This window comes from Sapajus apella, unplaced genomic scaffold (genome assembly GCF_009761245.1).
Source record: "Sapajus apella isolate SASKATOON/1434 unplaced genomic scaffold, GSC_monkey_1.0 scaffold26, whole genome shotgun sequence".
NCBI lineage: Eukaryota > Metazoa > Chordata > Mammalia > Primates > Cebidae > Sapajus > Sapajus apella.
Window position 1 is genome coordinate 8,879,412 of NW_022436966.1, and position 11,236 is coordinate 8,890,647.

The 11,236-nt window shown below is 43.0% G+C and overlaps 1 protein-coding gene across 4 annotated transcripts in view; it reads right to left on the reverse strand.

The window, feature by feature from the left end:
• The window catches only part of AFTPH (aftiphilin), a 72,747-nt gene extending 71,849 nt beyond the window's left edge, over nucleotides 1–898 (reverse strand). For 3 of the 4 annotated variants that reach the window (XM_032291958.1, XM_032291957.1, XM_032291956.1), the window contains exon 1: nucleotides 620–802. The gene's annotated coding sequence lies outside the window, so the exon portion shown is untranslated. Of the gene's footprint in view, nucleotides 1–619 lie in introns of all 4 variants that reach the window. The other variant, XR_004273009.1, reaches the window with a different exon arrangement.
• Nucleotides 899–11,236: the final 10,338 nt, after the last annotated feature.

Here is an 11,236-nt window from a genome sequence, read left to right on the forward strand (position 1 = left end):
AACTTTTCAAACGCAATCTGGAGAGGAGGCGCAGATAATTTCTTGAAGAGTGCAAGAAGGCAGCAGAAAAGGTACTCTCAAGGAAGGGATGCGTGAGCTTTGGGGCGGTCCCCTCTGCCTGTTGGAGGATTCCAAATTCGCTTACTTCAGAGACCCTTGGAAGCAGCACACTCAGGTCGCGGCTAGCCTCGGGCCTCTGTGAAGAAAGCAGTGTTTACACCTGTCACGAGGGAGGGGGAGCAAAGCCCTAAACTTCTGAACAGCTCCCGGGAGAACGCAGTCAGCGCGAAGCTTTCGGCAGGTGGAAGCAAAGGGGCAGGAAGAGCCGGCGGTGGCCGGGAAGGGAAGGACTCCCACTTCCCCAGCCGGTGCCCGGGATGGCGAAGACGGGGCCGTGAGCTTCGGGCGCCACCAGCGGCGTTCCCGCACGCGCCGCAGAAGAGAGCACAGCCCGAACCGGGAGCCCACAGGCCCGCAGAACCGGCTCCGTCCTCGCAGCCCCCGGCTCCGCGGCGGGCAGGTGCTCCCGGCCCGGGTGAAGGTCTGGCTGGTGGGCCGGGCCCGGTCCCTGCACCCTCTTTCCCCGGCGCAGCTAGGGGAGCGAAGCGACGGCGCTTACCTGGCTCCTTCGGGGCGGCCGCGATGGGCATGGCTCAGGGGCCCGGGGAGGAACTGGCTCCCCGGGGAAGGACCGTCTATTCCGACGCGGAACTGCTGAGAGCGGAAGGCCGACAGCTCGCAGCCCAGTCAGCGCAGCAGCGCCATGGGAACCCACCCGGAGTTTCAGCGCTGCCGCGGGACCCCCATCCCACTACCCTCCGCCCTCTTCCGCCGCCGCCGCCTCCACCTCCTCCGCGGAGACCCCCCGCCCACTCCACACACTCTCCCATCATGCAGCGGGGGAACCGCTGCCGCCGACACGTCACTTCCGGGCGCAGGTGGCTAGGTCGGGACCGGGCGCTGGTGGGTGCTGTGGGGTGGGGGAGGACACTCCAGGGGAATTGGTGTCACAGAACGCTTAGCCCTGCGCAGGCGCTGTCGCGCAGAGCGCCGGCCGCCATTTTGGGTGCGGGCAATCTGCCCTTTCCTTTTACATCCTTGCGAGTCACCAAGTGGTAGGGGGATAGACGTCTTCCTGCACTGAGGCGCTCGCTGAGGCAGCACAGCCTGCGAGGGACAGGTGCTCCTGTCAGCCGGCTAATGTTAACATTCAGCTCAGGACCGGGTTAAGTCTCTCGCTCTCCAAATAAAATTGTAACGGTTTGGAAATATAGAACCACATTTTTACCAAAAACCTACTACAGAGCATCCGTCAGCTTGCCCTTTTCGCCCCGAAAAACGACTTTTTCATTCACAGCCTAAGTCCCTTCCTCTCTTTAAATGTATGCCGACAGAGGAAGAAGCTGATATTTAACCAATAACAAAAGATCGCGATAAATAGAATTTGAGGTGGGAAAGCAGCCGCCGAACTGGCAAACCGTCTTGGAGACCAACAAAAAAATAGTCCGGAATTTGGCTTGGAGAAGGTGGTCGCTTTTCATAGATCCTTCGGGAGAATTTTCAGTGAGGCTATAGAAATCATCATAAACTTCTGCATTCAAACGCATTTCTGCAACAGAGGTCGTAACAGATTTTGTTTCCATCATCAGTCCTGATTTGCGTTTTTATTACCTTTCCTCCTTCTTTACCATGAATATCTGTTAGAACACCAGCCAGTGTAAAAAATCAAACTACAGGGCTACAGGATTATTATTACTGTCTCGGTTGATGAGCCCGGGTCCTACAAATCATGAGCCCTGCCGGTTTCTCATTCTGCCCATATTTGCCAAACGTCTGCATCGGTAATTGAATAATTTAAAGTAGTTCCAAAACAGCAAAGCTCAGCAGCTACGCAAAGAAACAAGGATGGAAAACACCCCCTCAGGCACAGAGAAGTGACCACTCCTTTGAATGGAGGAATTATACAAATCAGGAGAAAGATATAGACAATAGCAGTTCATCACGATTTATCCCGCCTCTGCAATGTTCTAGACAAATTAACTCGGAGCTCTCCAATAGACCCGCATTTGTCTCTTTATTACTCAATCTCTGTAAGATATACGGGGACTGCATCACTTTAAATGGGAGTATCAATTGCTTCGTGGTGATGCTGGATTTTGTATTATTGCTCAGTCACTAAAGTAAGAAAAATCTATATTGGCTTGTCAAATTTATGCCTATTGTATTTCGCCTCCTGCTGGTTTAGCTCGTGTGCAAGCTTGAATTTGTGTGTGTATAGAAACTGGCAATTGATTTTAAACGAACACATGCTTGTTTTCATTTGATAGCTCTACTAAACAGAAATATCAGAATAAGAAGAACAAATGACTAGACGTTAAAGCAGACCCTACACTAAGAAAATGTTTAAACTAAATGAATTTAAACTGCACTTCGGCCTGGGCGACAGAGTGAAACCCTGTCTCAAAAAATAATTAAATTAAACTGTACCCCCCCCCCATCAGCTTACAATTTTGTAATAGGAAAATTGAATACCTATTTGGCCAACTAAATTGTAATTGGTAATCTTACATGTTATTCTGAAGACTGTGCTCTAATGCTTATAAAATTTTATTTATTACAAAAGGAAAGTATTTGAATGTTTTTAAGATGATAAATCTATGGGAAATATAAAGTCCATTTCATTTGGAGCCAACGATAGTATTGTTTTTACTTACCCTGTTAAAAATTATGGCCATAACTGCATTATCTAAGATTTGGCATCAAGAAAAGAAGGAAAAAAACTACCAGTTAACATTTGTTGTATTTACTTCTAGATTTTTTTTTCCTGTGCAACTTTTTACAAACTTGTAATTTAAGTAGATTTTGTGTCCCTTTTTTCACCTAGTGTTGTGTTGTAAGCATTTCCTCCTATCGTTTAACATAAAACCTTAATTTTAATTGCCTGCTTAGTGGTCAGTGGAATGACCCTATATGGATACTTGTCACTATTATAAAGTAGTACTTAGGTGAACATTTTGTGTGTGTGGCTTTGTTCAATTTTAGGATTTTTTTCTCAATATAAAAGTTACTAAGCCAAAAGGCTATGAATGTTTTATTGGTAATTTCCAAGAGACTACTAATTTAGAATGCCACCAGGAATATAGGAGTGTACTAATTTTACCACCTCCTTACCAACCAGCAGTGAATAATAATTAAGAGGGGGGGAAAAAGATTGACTAGACTAAAAAGTGAAAACAATTTAATTCATTATATTGTATAAGAAATTAACAGACAAGCAAGAACAAAACCTCAGCAATGTGGTGGTGTTCTGGAAAGGCAATATGGGTAGAATCTGAGTCTTTGACCAGGTTCTGTTATCACTATGATTTTGTATAAGTTATTTAACCTCTCTTGACCTCGGTCTCCTTATATAACAAATGAGAGAATGCAGTGAGATCACAGGTTCTCAGCCCTTTTAGGACAAATAATGTTTTGGCACATGTATCTCTTTAAGAATATGGTGAAAGCTTTGGCTCTTTCTGTAGAAAAATGCTTCTGTCCACAGACACTCAAATTTCTCATCCTAAAACTCATTCATGGAATAGGGTCTATGAATCACAGCTTAAGAAATATGCACCAGGTGATCCCCAAGATCTTTTCTGTATCTAACCATTTACCTAAGATGTTATTTATTTATTTATTTATTTATATTAAAGAGAGACAGGGTCTTTCTCCTTTGCCCAGGCTGGAGTGCAGGGTGCCATCATGGCTTACTGCAGACTCAACCTCCTGGGCTCAAGGGATCTTCCTACCTCAGCCTCCCAAGTAGCTGGGACTACACATGCATGCCATCATGCTCAGCTAATTTTTTAATTTTTTTTGTAGAGATGGGGTCTCACTATGTTGCCCATGTTGGTCTCAAACTCTTGGGCTCAAGCAATTTGCTTACCTTGGCCTCCCAAAGTGCTGGGATTACAGGTATAATCTCACCACTACTTCTTGAAATATGTCCTTCATATAGTTTTATAAAAATAGGGTATTAGATTGGGCATGTGGGTGATTCCTGTAATCCCAGCACTTTGGGAGGCTGAGGTGGGCAGATCATTTGAACCCAGGAGTTCAAGATCAGCCTGGGCAACATATTGAAACTCCATCTTTACAAAAAATTCGCAATGCAAGGTGGCATGCTCCTGTAGTCCCAGCTACTTGGGAGGCCGAGGTGGGAGGATCACCTGAGCCCAGGAGGTCAAGGCTGCAGTGAGTTGTGATTGTGCCACTGCACTCCAGCCGGGCTGACAGAGCAAGACCCTTTCTGATCTTTCTTGGATTTGCTTATCAAATTGATTGCATAAATAATATAAGTTACAATTTGGTGTTAGAGTACTTTCTGGACTACTGGATATCTAGAACTTTCTGGACACATTCAATGTATCAGGAAAAATATTGAATATTTGAATATTTAATATGTCTTAACCTGTTAGGACAGTATTAATTTTATCTGTAAAATTAGAGGAAGAGGTAGGGAAGAAACTGCTATTTGTCTACATTATTTCTAAAGGTGCTGAAACTTTTTCAGCAAATTTTTTAAAGGCTCAAATTCTGTATATAAAGTTATATCAAATTTTATAGACCTTTCCAAGAAAAAAATGTTGAAGGATGGGTTTCTGGTAGTGGTAATTGACATTAATACATAACATTTAAATCAAAGACCCCAGAGTCATTTCCGAGATTGATTTAGACATATTCTTCTGCCACATGAGGACACCGTATTCCACCCTCTTTGGAGGATTCGGCAACAAGGTGCCATCTTGGAAGCAGAGAACAGCACACACTGAACAACCAAACCTCTTGGCACCTTTATTTTGCATTTCACAGCCTCAGAACTGAACCTGTACCCACTCATGGCTTTACCACCTATCGAACAATATAGATGGAGTGTTCTCTTGAAGGGAGCTGCAGCCCAACTTTCTTCCTTACTCCAGTCTTCAAGCCTCTCTCTTGGCTCTGAGCAAAGCTTTGAAAGGCTCATGATATACTATCCTGATTGTAGAAATGGTTCCACTATCAACCTGCTATGTTGTGAAATTTAGCCTGATCACCTGGAGAAAACGTGACCTTTCTGAACAACTTGTCTCTCGGGAGAAAAGTCTCCTTTACCTTGAAGGGATTGGCCTCAGGGCACTGTGGAACAGTCAAGTGATAACTCTGTTTCTACGTTTGTCTCTTATTTCAATGTGAACAAAAGTAGAAACCTTGCTGTGAGTCATGACAAAAATAAATATGTTAAGTAAAATATTAAAATTAATTACACCCTTTTTTTTTTTTAACTGTAGCTACTAGAAAATTTTAAATTGCAATGTGGCTCATAAATTTTTATTGTACAATGCTGAACCTTTGTTAAAAACCTACATCTGTCTTTAAATTTGTGTAGTCGTAGGATCCAGGGACATACAATAGATGTAGTTCTCATGCACTTTTAACAGTTGCATGAAAGCAGAGACTTTGGTCTGCTTTATTTATTTCTATATTCTCAGCTTCAAGAACATGGCCTGGCATGTGGTTGATGGCAATACATATTTATTCAATAAATAAAATTCCCTTGAATGAATGGCATGGGTAGCTCTAGAAAAAAAACAATGTAACGTGTTTTTTTTTTTTTTTTTTGAGACAAGAGTCTTACTCTGTTGCTCAGGCTGGAGTGCAGTGGCACAATCTTGGCTCACTGCAACCTCCAAATCCCGGGTTCAAGTTATTCTTCCCCTTCAGCATCCCTAGTTGCTGGGATTACAGGCGCGCACCACCACAGCCTGCTAATTTTTGTATTTTTAGTAGAAACAAGGTTTCACCATGTTGGCCAGTCTGGTGTTGAACTCCTGACCTCAGGTGATATGCTTGCCTTGGCCTCCCAAAGTGCTGGGATTACAGGCATGAGCCACTGTGTCCACCTGAAAACTTTAATGTGTTTTTAATAGCTTTCTTGAGGCTTTGCTATTTATCATGTCTTTCAATGGTTTTATAGTTATATGGGTATAATATCAATTTATAATCCTATCCTTGATTATTATTATTTTTGTAATTTTTCCTTTTAAATTAATTGACAATTTACTGAACACCTTTGTGCACTCAGCTTCCTCTATATCTGTGCTGAGAGTCTGTAAAGAAACAGGCCTTGGTTCCTGCCCAGAACCAGGAGTTAACAGTCTAGTTAGGGAGACAAGGCCAATATACCTCAAACAATTGCCACCTTGAAACTTCTGATTCTATTAAATGCAGAATAATTAAGTGCTGAAGCTACATAGGATTGACAATAAAAATGGCAGGTTCAGGGAAGAGGAAAATCTGCTGGAATCGTTGGGAAATGCTTCATTTCAGATACGTGTTTGCCCCAGTGTATCCAATTGGTTCTGCCACAGAGTACTTCTCCAGGCTCCTTGAGGCCCCATGCATTAGGCCCTCCCCTTCCCAAGAACCAGTCCTTCCTCACTGTGGGGGCCCCAGAGGGGGCTTCCGTCAACCCTGTGCTGTTCCAGTGAAGTATGGCTTGTCCAGGCACTGTTCTCATGCTACAAGTCTTGAATTATCTCAGACTTCTTTGGAGCCTAGGATCTTGTATATAAAGAATTTAGGGATAATCCCCTCATTGTTATTTCTCAGGAGCCCACCATTTTCACTTCAAAGTCTTTAACATGTTCCATGTTCCCCTAGCTCCAAAGCTACTCTCCTGGCTATCCCTTCTTCGAGTCTTCATTCAGGTGGCCCCATAAAGAGCACCAGTGGGACTTCACATTGCCCCTTGGAAACTCTAACCAGATCAATGCTGTGAACTCAGAAGCTGCTCCTAGCCCTGAGTTGATGCTCCTTCAAGACTGTCCCAAGCCTGGGCAATGTAGGGAGACCCCACCTCTACAAATAATAATTTAAAAAAATTATCCAGGTGTGTTGGTGTGCACCTGTGGTCCCAGCTCCTTGGGAGGCTGAAGGTGGAGGATCACTTGAGCCTGAGAGGTTGAGGCTGCACTGAGAAGGGACAGAGCCACTGCATTCCGGTCTGGGAGACAGAATGAGACCCTATCTTAAAATAAGACTGTCCCTGACACTTCTCTGTTGCAGCCAGGCCTGAGATGCTGACATTGTGCCGTCAGAAAGAGGCAGCTTGGTATATGAACAGGATCAGCTTTAAAGTGGGATCAATCCAGGTATGAACCTTAACAACATCATAGAACCTTGCTGAGAACTTTCCTCAGCTGCAAAAATCAAGATAATGTTCCCACCACACAGAATTTGCTATCCAGCTGAAATGAACTGATGTATGTAAAAGATTCCTACATAGAGCCCAGTATTAGTCTCTTAATGGAAAACCCTACTGTCACCAAATTGACCTTTTTCCCAGGCCAAAGATTCTCAACTGGGGCAATGTTGACACAAGCCCCTCCCCACCAACCTGGTGACACTTGGCAGTGTCTGGAGACACCATTACTTGTCACAACTGGGGTGGAGCTATAACAGGCACCTGGTAGGTAGAGGCTAGGGATACCTCTAAACATCTTACAATACAGAGGAAAGCCTCCCACAATGCAGAATTATCTAGTCCAAAATATTGGTAGTATCAAGTTTGAGAACAAACTTGTTTCAGAACACCCTAAAGCTGCCAGTTGCCACTAATACTGGCTCAGCAAATTCTGTCTACTGGGGCTGCTAATTCTGAGTCCATCGAGTGTCTGCCGCTGCTCCCCTAAACAAACTGCCACACTGGCTTTCCAGAGATTGTCAGTGCCGAACTCCCTGATGATATTTTGGACCTCTGGTGTGCTAGAGCTGACAGAGAGGGTAACTCTGGAGCCCATATTGAGAGCACCAGACTCTAAATTCTTATAGCTCTGTAGGGCCCATGAAATAAGTCTTGCTGTACTATTGTATTGCTTTTCTCATTAGGAAATCAGAGCAGACCTCACCCGGAACTGGGCAGGAGAGACCTGGGCAGGAGAGACCTGTGCAGGGGCTATTCTGGGAGCTTGCTCTGGTGTAAAGAAGGATCTTGTTCTCAGACTCCAGTCAGAATCCGAGTGGCTGGGCATGTTGCTTCCCTTCATTAATACCACAAGAGGAGCATCTGTCCTCTCAGGTGGATTCAGCCCAAAGCTAAGGGCTCAGAGACAGACAGCATCCTCGGGGGCTGGTTAACACATCTCTCTACTACACCTTTAGTTCCACTGTGACCCCATCTTAGACTATTTTGCCTCATCAGCCTAGGAATTATTATTTTTGCTTTGCTGCCTCCCTCCCCCACCCCCACTACTAAAAGACAAAGGCAGTTGAACACAGTGAGCCTCCTGATGTGATGCAATGTAAAGTACACAGATACAGAAGTACACGGTATTCTTACCAAACATACTTATCCTGGAATCTAAACAAGCCTTTAAATTCAGCTTCCAGTTTACAGGAAATACTGGGGGAACCAGTTAAACGTTACTATAAGGAAAGAAGCATGCAAAGCTAGTATATGGATTATTTTACAAGACAGATAACTTGGTCTCTTCAAAAGTAATATTCTAGATCAAAAGAGACTTTAGAGGACTAACAACCAAGTGCAATTTATGGTTCTGAATTGCATTCTTATTTGAATAAACTACATGAACCATTTATAAAAGACATTTTGGAGATATTTGAAGAAGTCTGAATATGAACTGGCATTAAATATTCAGGAAATTATTGTCAATTTTTTAAAGATAGAATAATGAAATTATAGATATATAAGAGAATGTCTTTACTTTTTGCAGATGGCCAAAATGTCATGATGTCTGTAACTGAATAGAAAAGTGCATAAAGCACATGCAAAACCCTTTACTGTACCTGACACTAGGCTGCAAGCTCCTGGAGGATGGGGAATATCTTTTTCATCTTTATGCCCCTACAGCACTTGGGATCAAGCCTTGACCTACTCGTTAATGCTTGTGAAGTGGTTAAATAATAAGCTAATAGCCAAAAGAAAATAAATGCCCTCTTGAAACCCTGTTTCAGAACACCCTAAAGCGGCCAGTTGCCACTGATATTGCCTCAGGCCATTCTGTCTACTGGGGCTGCTAATTCTGGGTCCCTCCAGGGTCTGCTGCTGCTCTCCAAAACTTGAAATCACTCTGGGACCACATTGCCACACTAGCTTTCCAGAAATTGTCAGTGCTGAACTCCCTGCTATTATGGACCTCTGGTGTGCTAGAGCTGACAGAGACAATAATTCTGGTGCTCTGGCCTCTGAGCCCATCTTAAATATTCAAGGAATTATTGTCAATTTTTTAAAGATAGAATAATGAAATTATGGATATGTAAGAGAATACCCTTACTTTTTGCATTGGTTGAAATGTCATGATGTCTGTAACTTATTTTAAGATAGTTTAGGAAAGATACACCATGTACATAAAGAAAGCATGGCAAGATGCCAGCAATTATTAAATCAAATCTGGGTCATGGAAATATTGGTGTTTATTGTACCAATATATGTAAAGTACTTTCTACTTTTTTACACTTTGAATATTTTCAGAATGAAAAAGAAATGAAAAATTTAAAATACCCGAGTATGCAGATGAGATCTGGATTTACTTATTTCCAAATTACTGCATTCCCTAGGCAATCATTGTCAAATACACGTTTCTGATCCTGGAGCAGATCTTGTTAACAATGATCTTGAAAAGGATTTTAAAGATGTAGAAAGGAGAAAACAAGCAAGTACTGCAACTTCTGAATCAATTGTAATTAATTTAAACCCTCTAATGCGCACAAATACAGTAGAATTACAACTCTGCTCAACAAGGAGCAATTCTAATGCAGTGTTAGCAGGAGAACGGCAGGAATTATATCATCATGAGTAGTGCACTATTTAAGTGGCAGTATCAGCTGAAGTCCTCTCTGACTTTTCAATACTGTTCCCTCTGCTTCGAATGCTTTTCTTCCTTCTTACAGTGGACAATTGTCTTTTTGTTATTGTCGTTAATGGCTCAGCATCCAAACTCATTTCCTATATTTCAGTAAATCTCCAACTTAGGAGTCAAGGTAGGCAGAGTGAAAGCCTTCATCTGATTATAAAAGCTGAAAATGCCAGTGTAGGGAATTAAAGATAGCCGCATTTTTTTTTTGCATTCCTTGTATTGGTGAAATGGAGCTTATCTTTCTTCTTGAGTGTGTGCCAGACTGTGACTTAGTTTGACCACTAAAATGGGTAGAAGTGATGCTCTGTAACTTCCCTGGCAGAGCATTAAGAGATCTGAAGCTTCTGATTTTGTTGCTTGGGATGCTTCCTCTTGGAAGGGAGATATTTTGTAAAATGTACAACTAACCTCAGGGCACCATGCTGTGGAAGCCCAATCTATATGAAGAGGCCCCATGGAGGGGAACTGACCTTCTCTGACTGAGCTCCTAGCCAACAGCCAGCTATGTGAGTGAACTGTCTTGAACATCCCAGGCAGATGAGCCTTTAGATGAGTGTAGACCCAGCAGATACCACTTGGAGCAGAAGAACTGTCCAGTTGAGCCAAGTCAGCCTACAGAATATTGGGGTATAATAATGGTTATTGATGTTTTAAACCACTCAGATGGTTTATTGTACATTCATTGATATTGAATGAACTAGCTTCCTTTGCAGCTGGGTGCAGGCCTGTGATCTAGGCTGGGCTGATCAGATGTCTCTGTTCTAGACTTGTTTTGGGAGCTAGTGGCACTTAGACACAAGAACCACAGAGAATTTTTCTCTGATGTTGATGTTAGCAGCTGCAGCAAGACTGAGCTTCTGGGACACCAGGTGCTAGTTCCTGCTTCATGTCTAGGGGCAGTCAGCTTCAGCAGTATCCTCACTAGACCAGATCTCTGGCATGATTCTGAGAGATATTTCTGGCTATGTGGACTCTGAGTCCAGTTCTCGAGTAATGCAGGAAATTCTGTGAGCTACCTAACAACATTTCAATAGGTGTCTTTTCTGCTTACTCAGCCAATGGTGATTTCTGTTACTGGTGACTAAGAACTCTGATGGATACAGCTGCCTCCTTTGTTTTCCTTACGATAACATTCAAAGCTCAAGAGATACTCCTCCTGGAAGCCTTCGCTGACATCTCCACTCACCATCCCCAAATTTGTTGCTCCTCCTCTAGCCTCTGCAGTGCCTTGTGTGTATCTATAATATTGTGTTTATCATATCCATTGGAATTTCTAATTTCCTAAATTGTATACCCCACTAAATTGATGACTTTAAAGGAAGGAACTGTATTTTAAT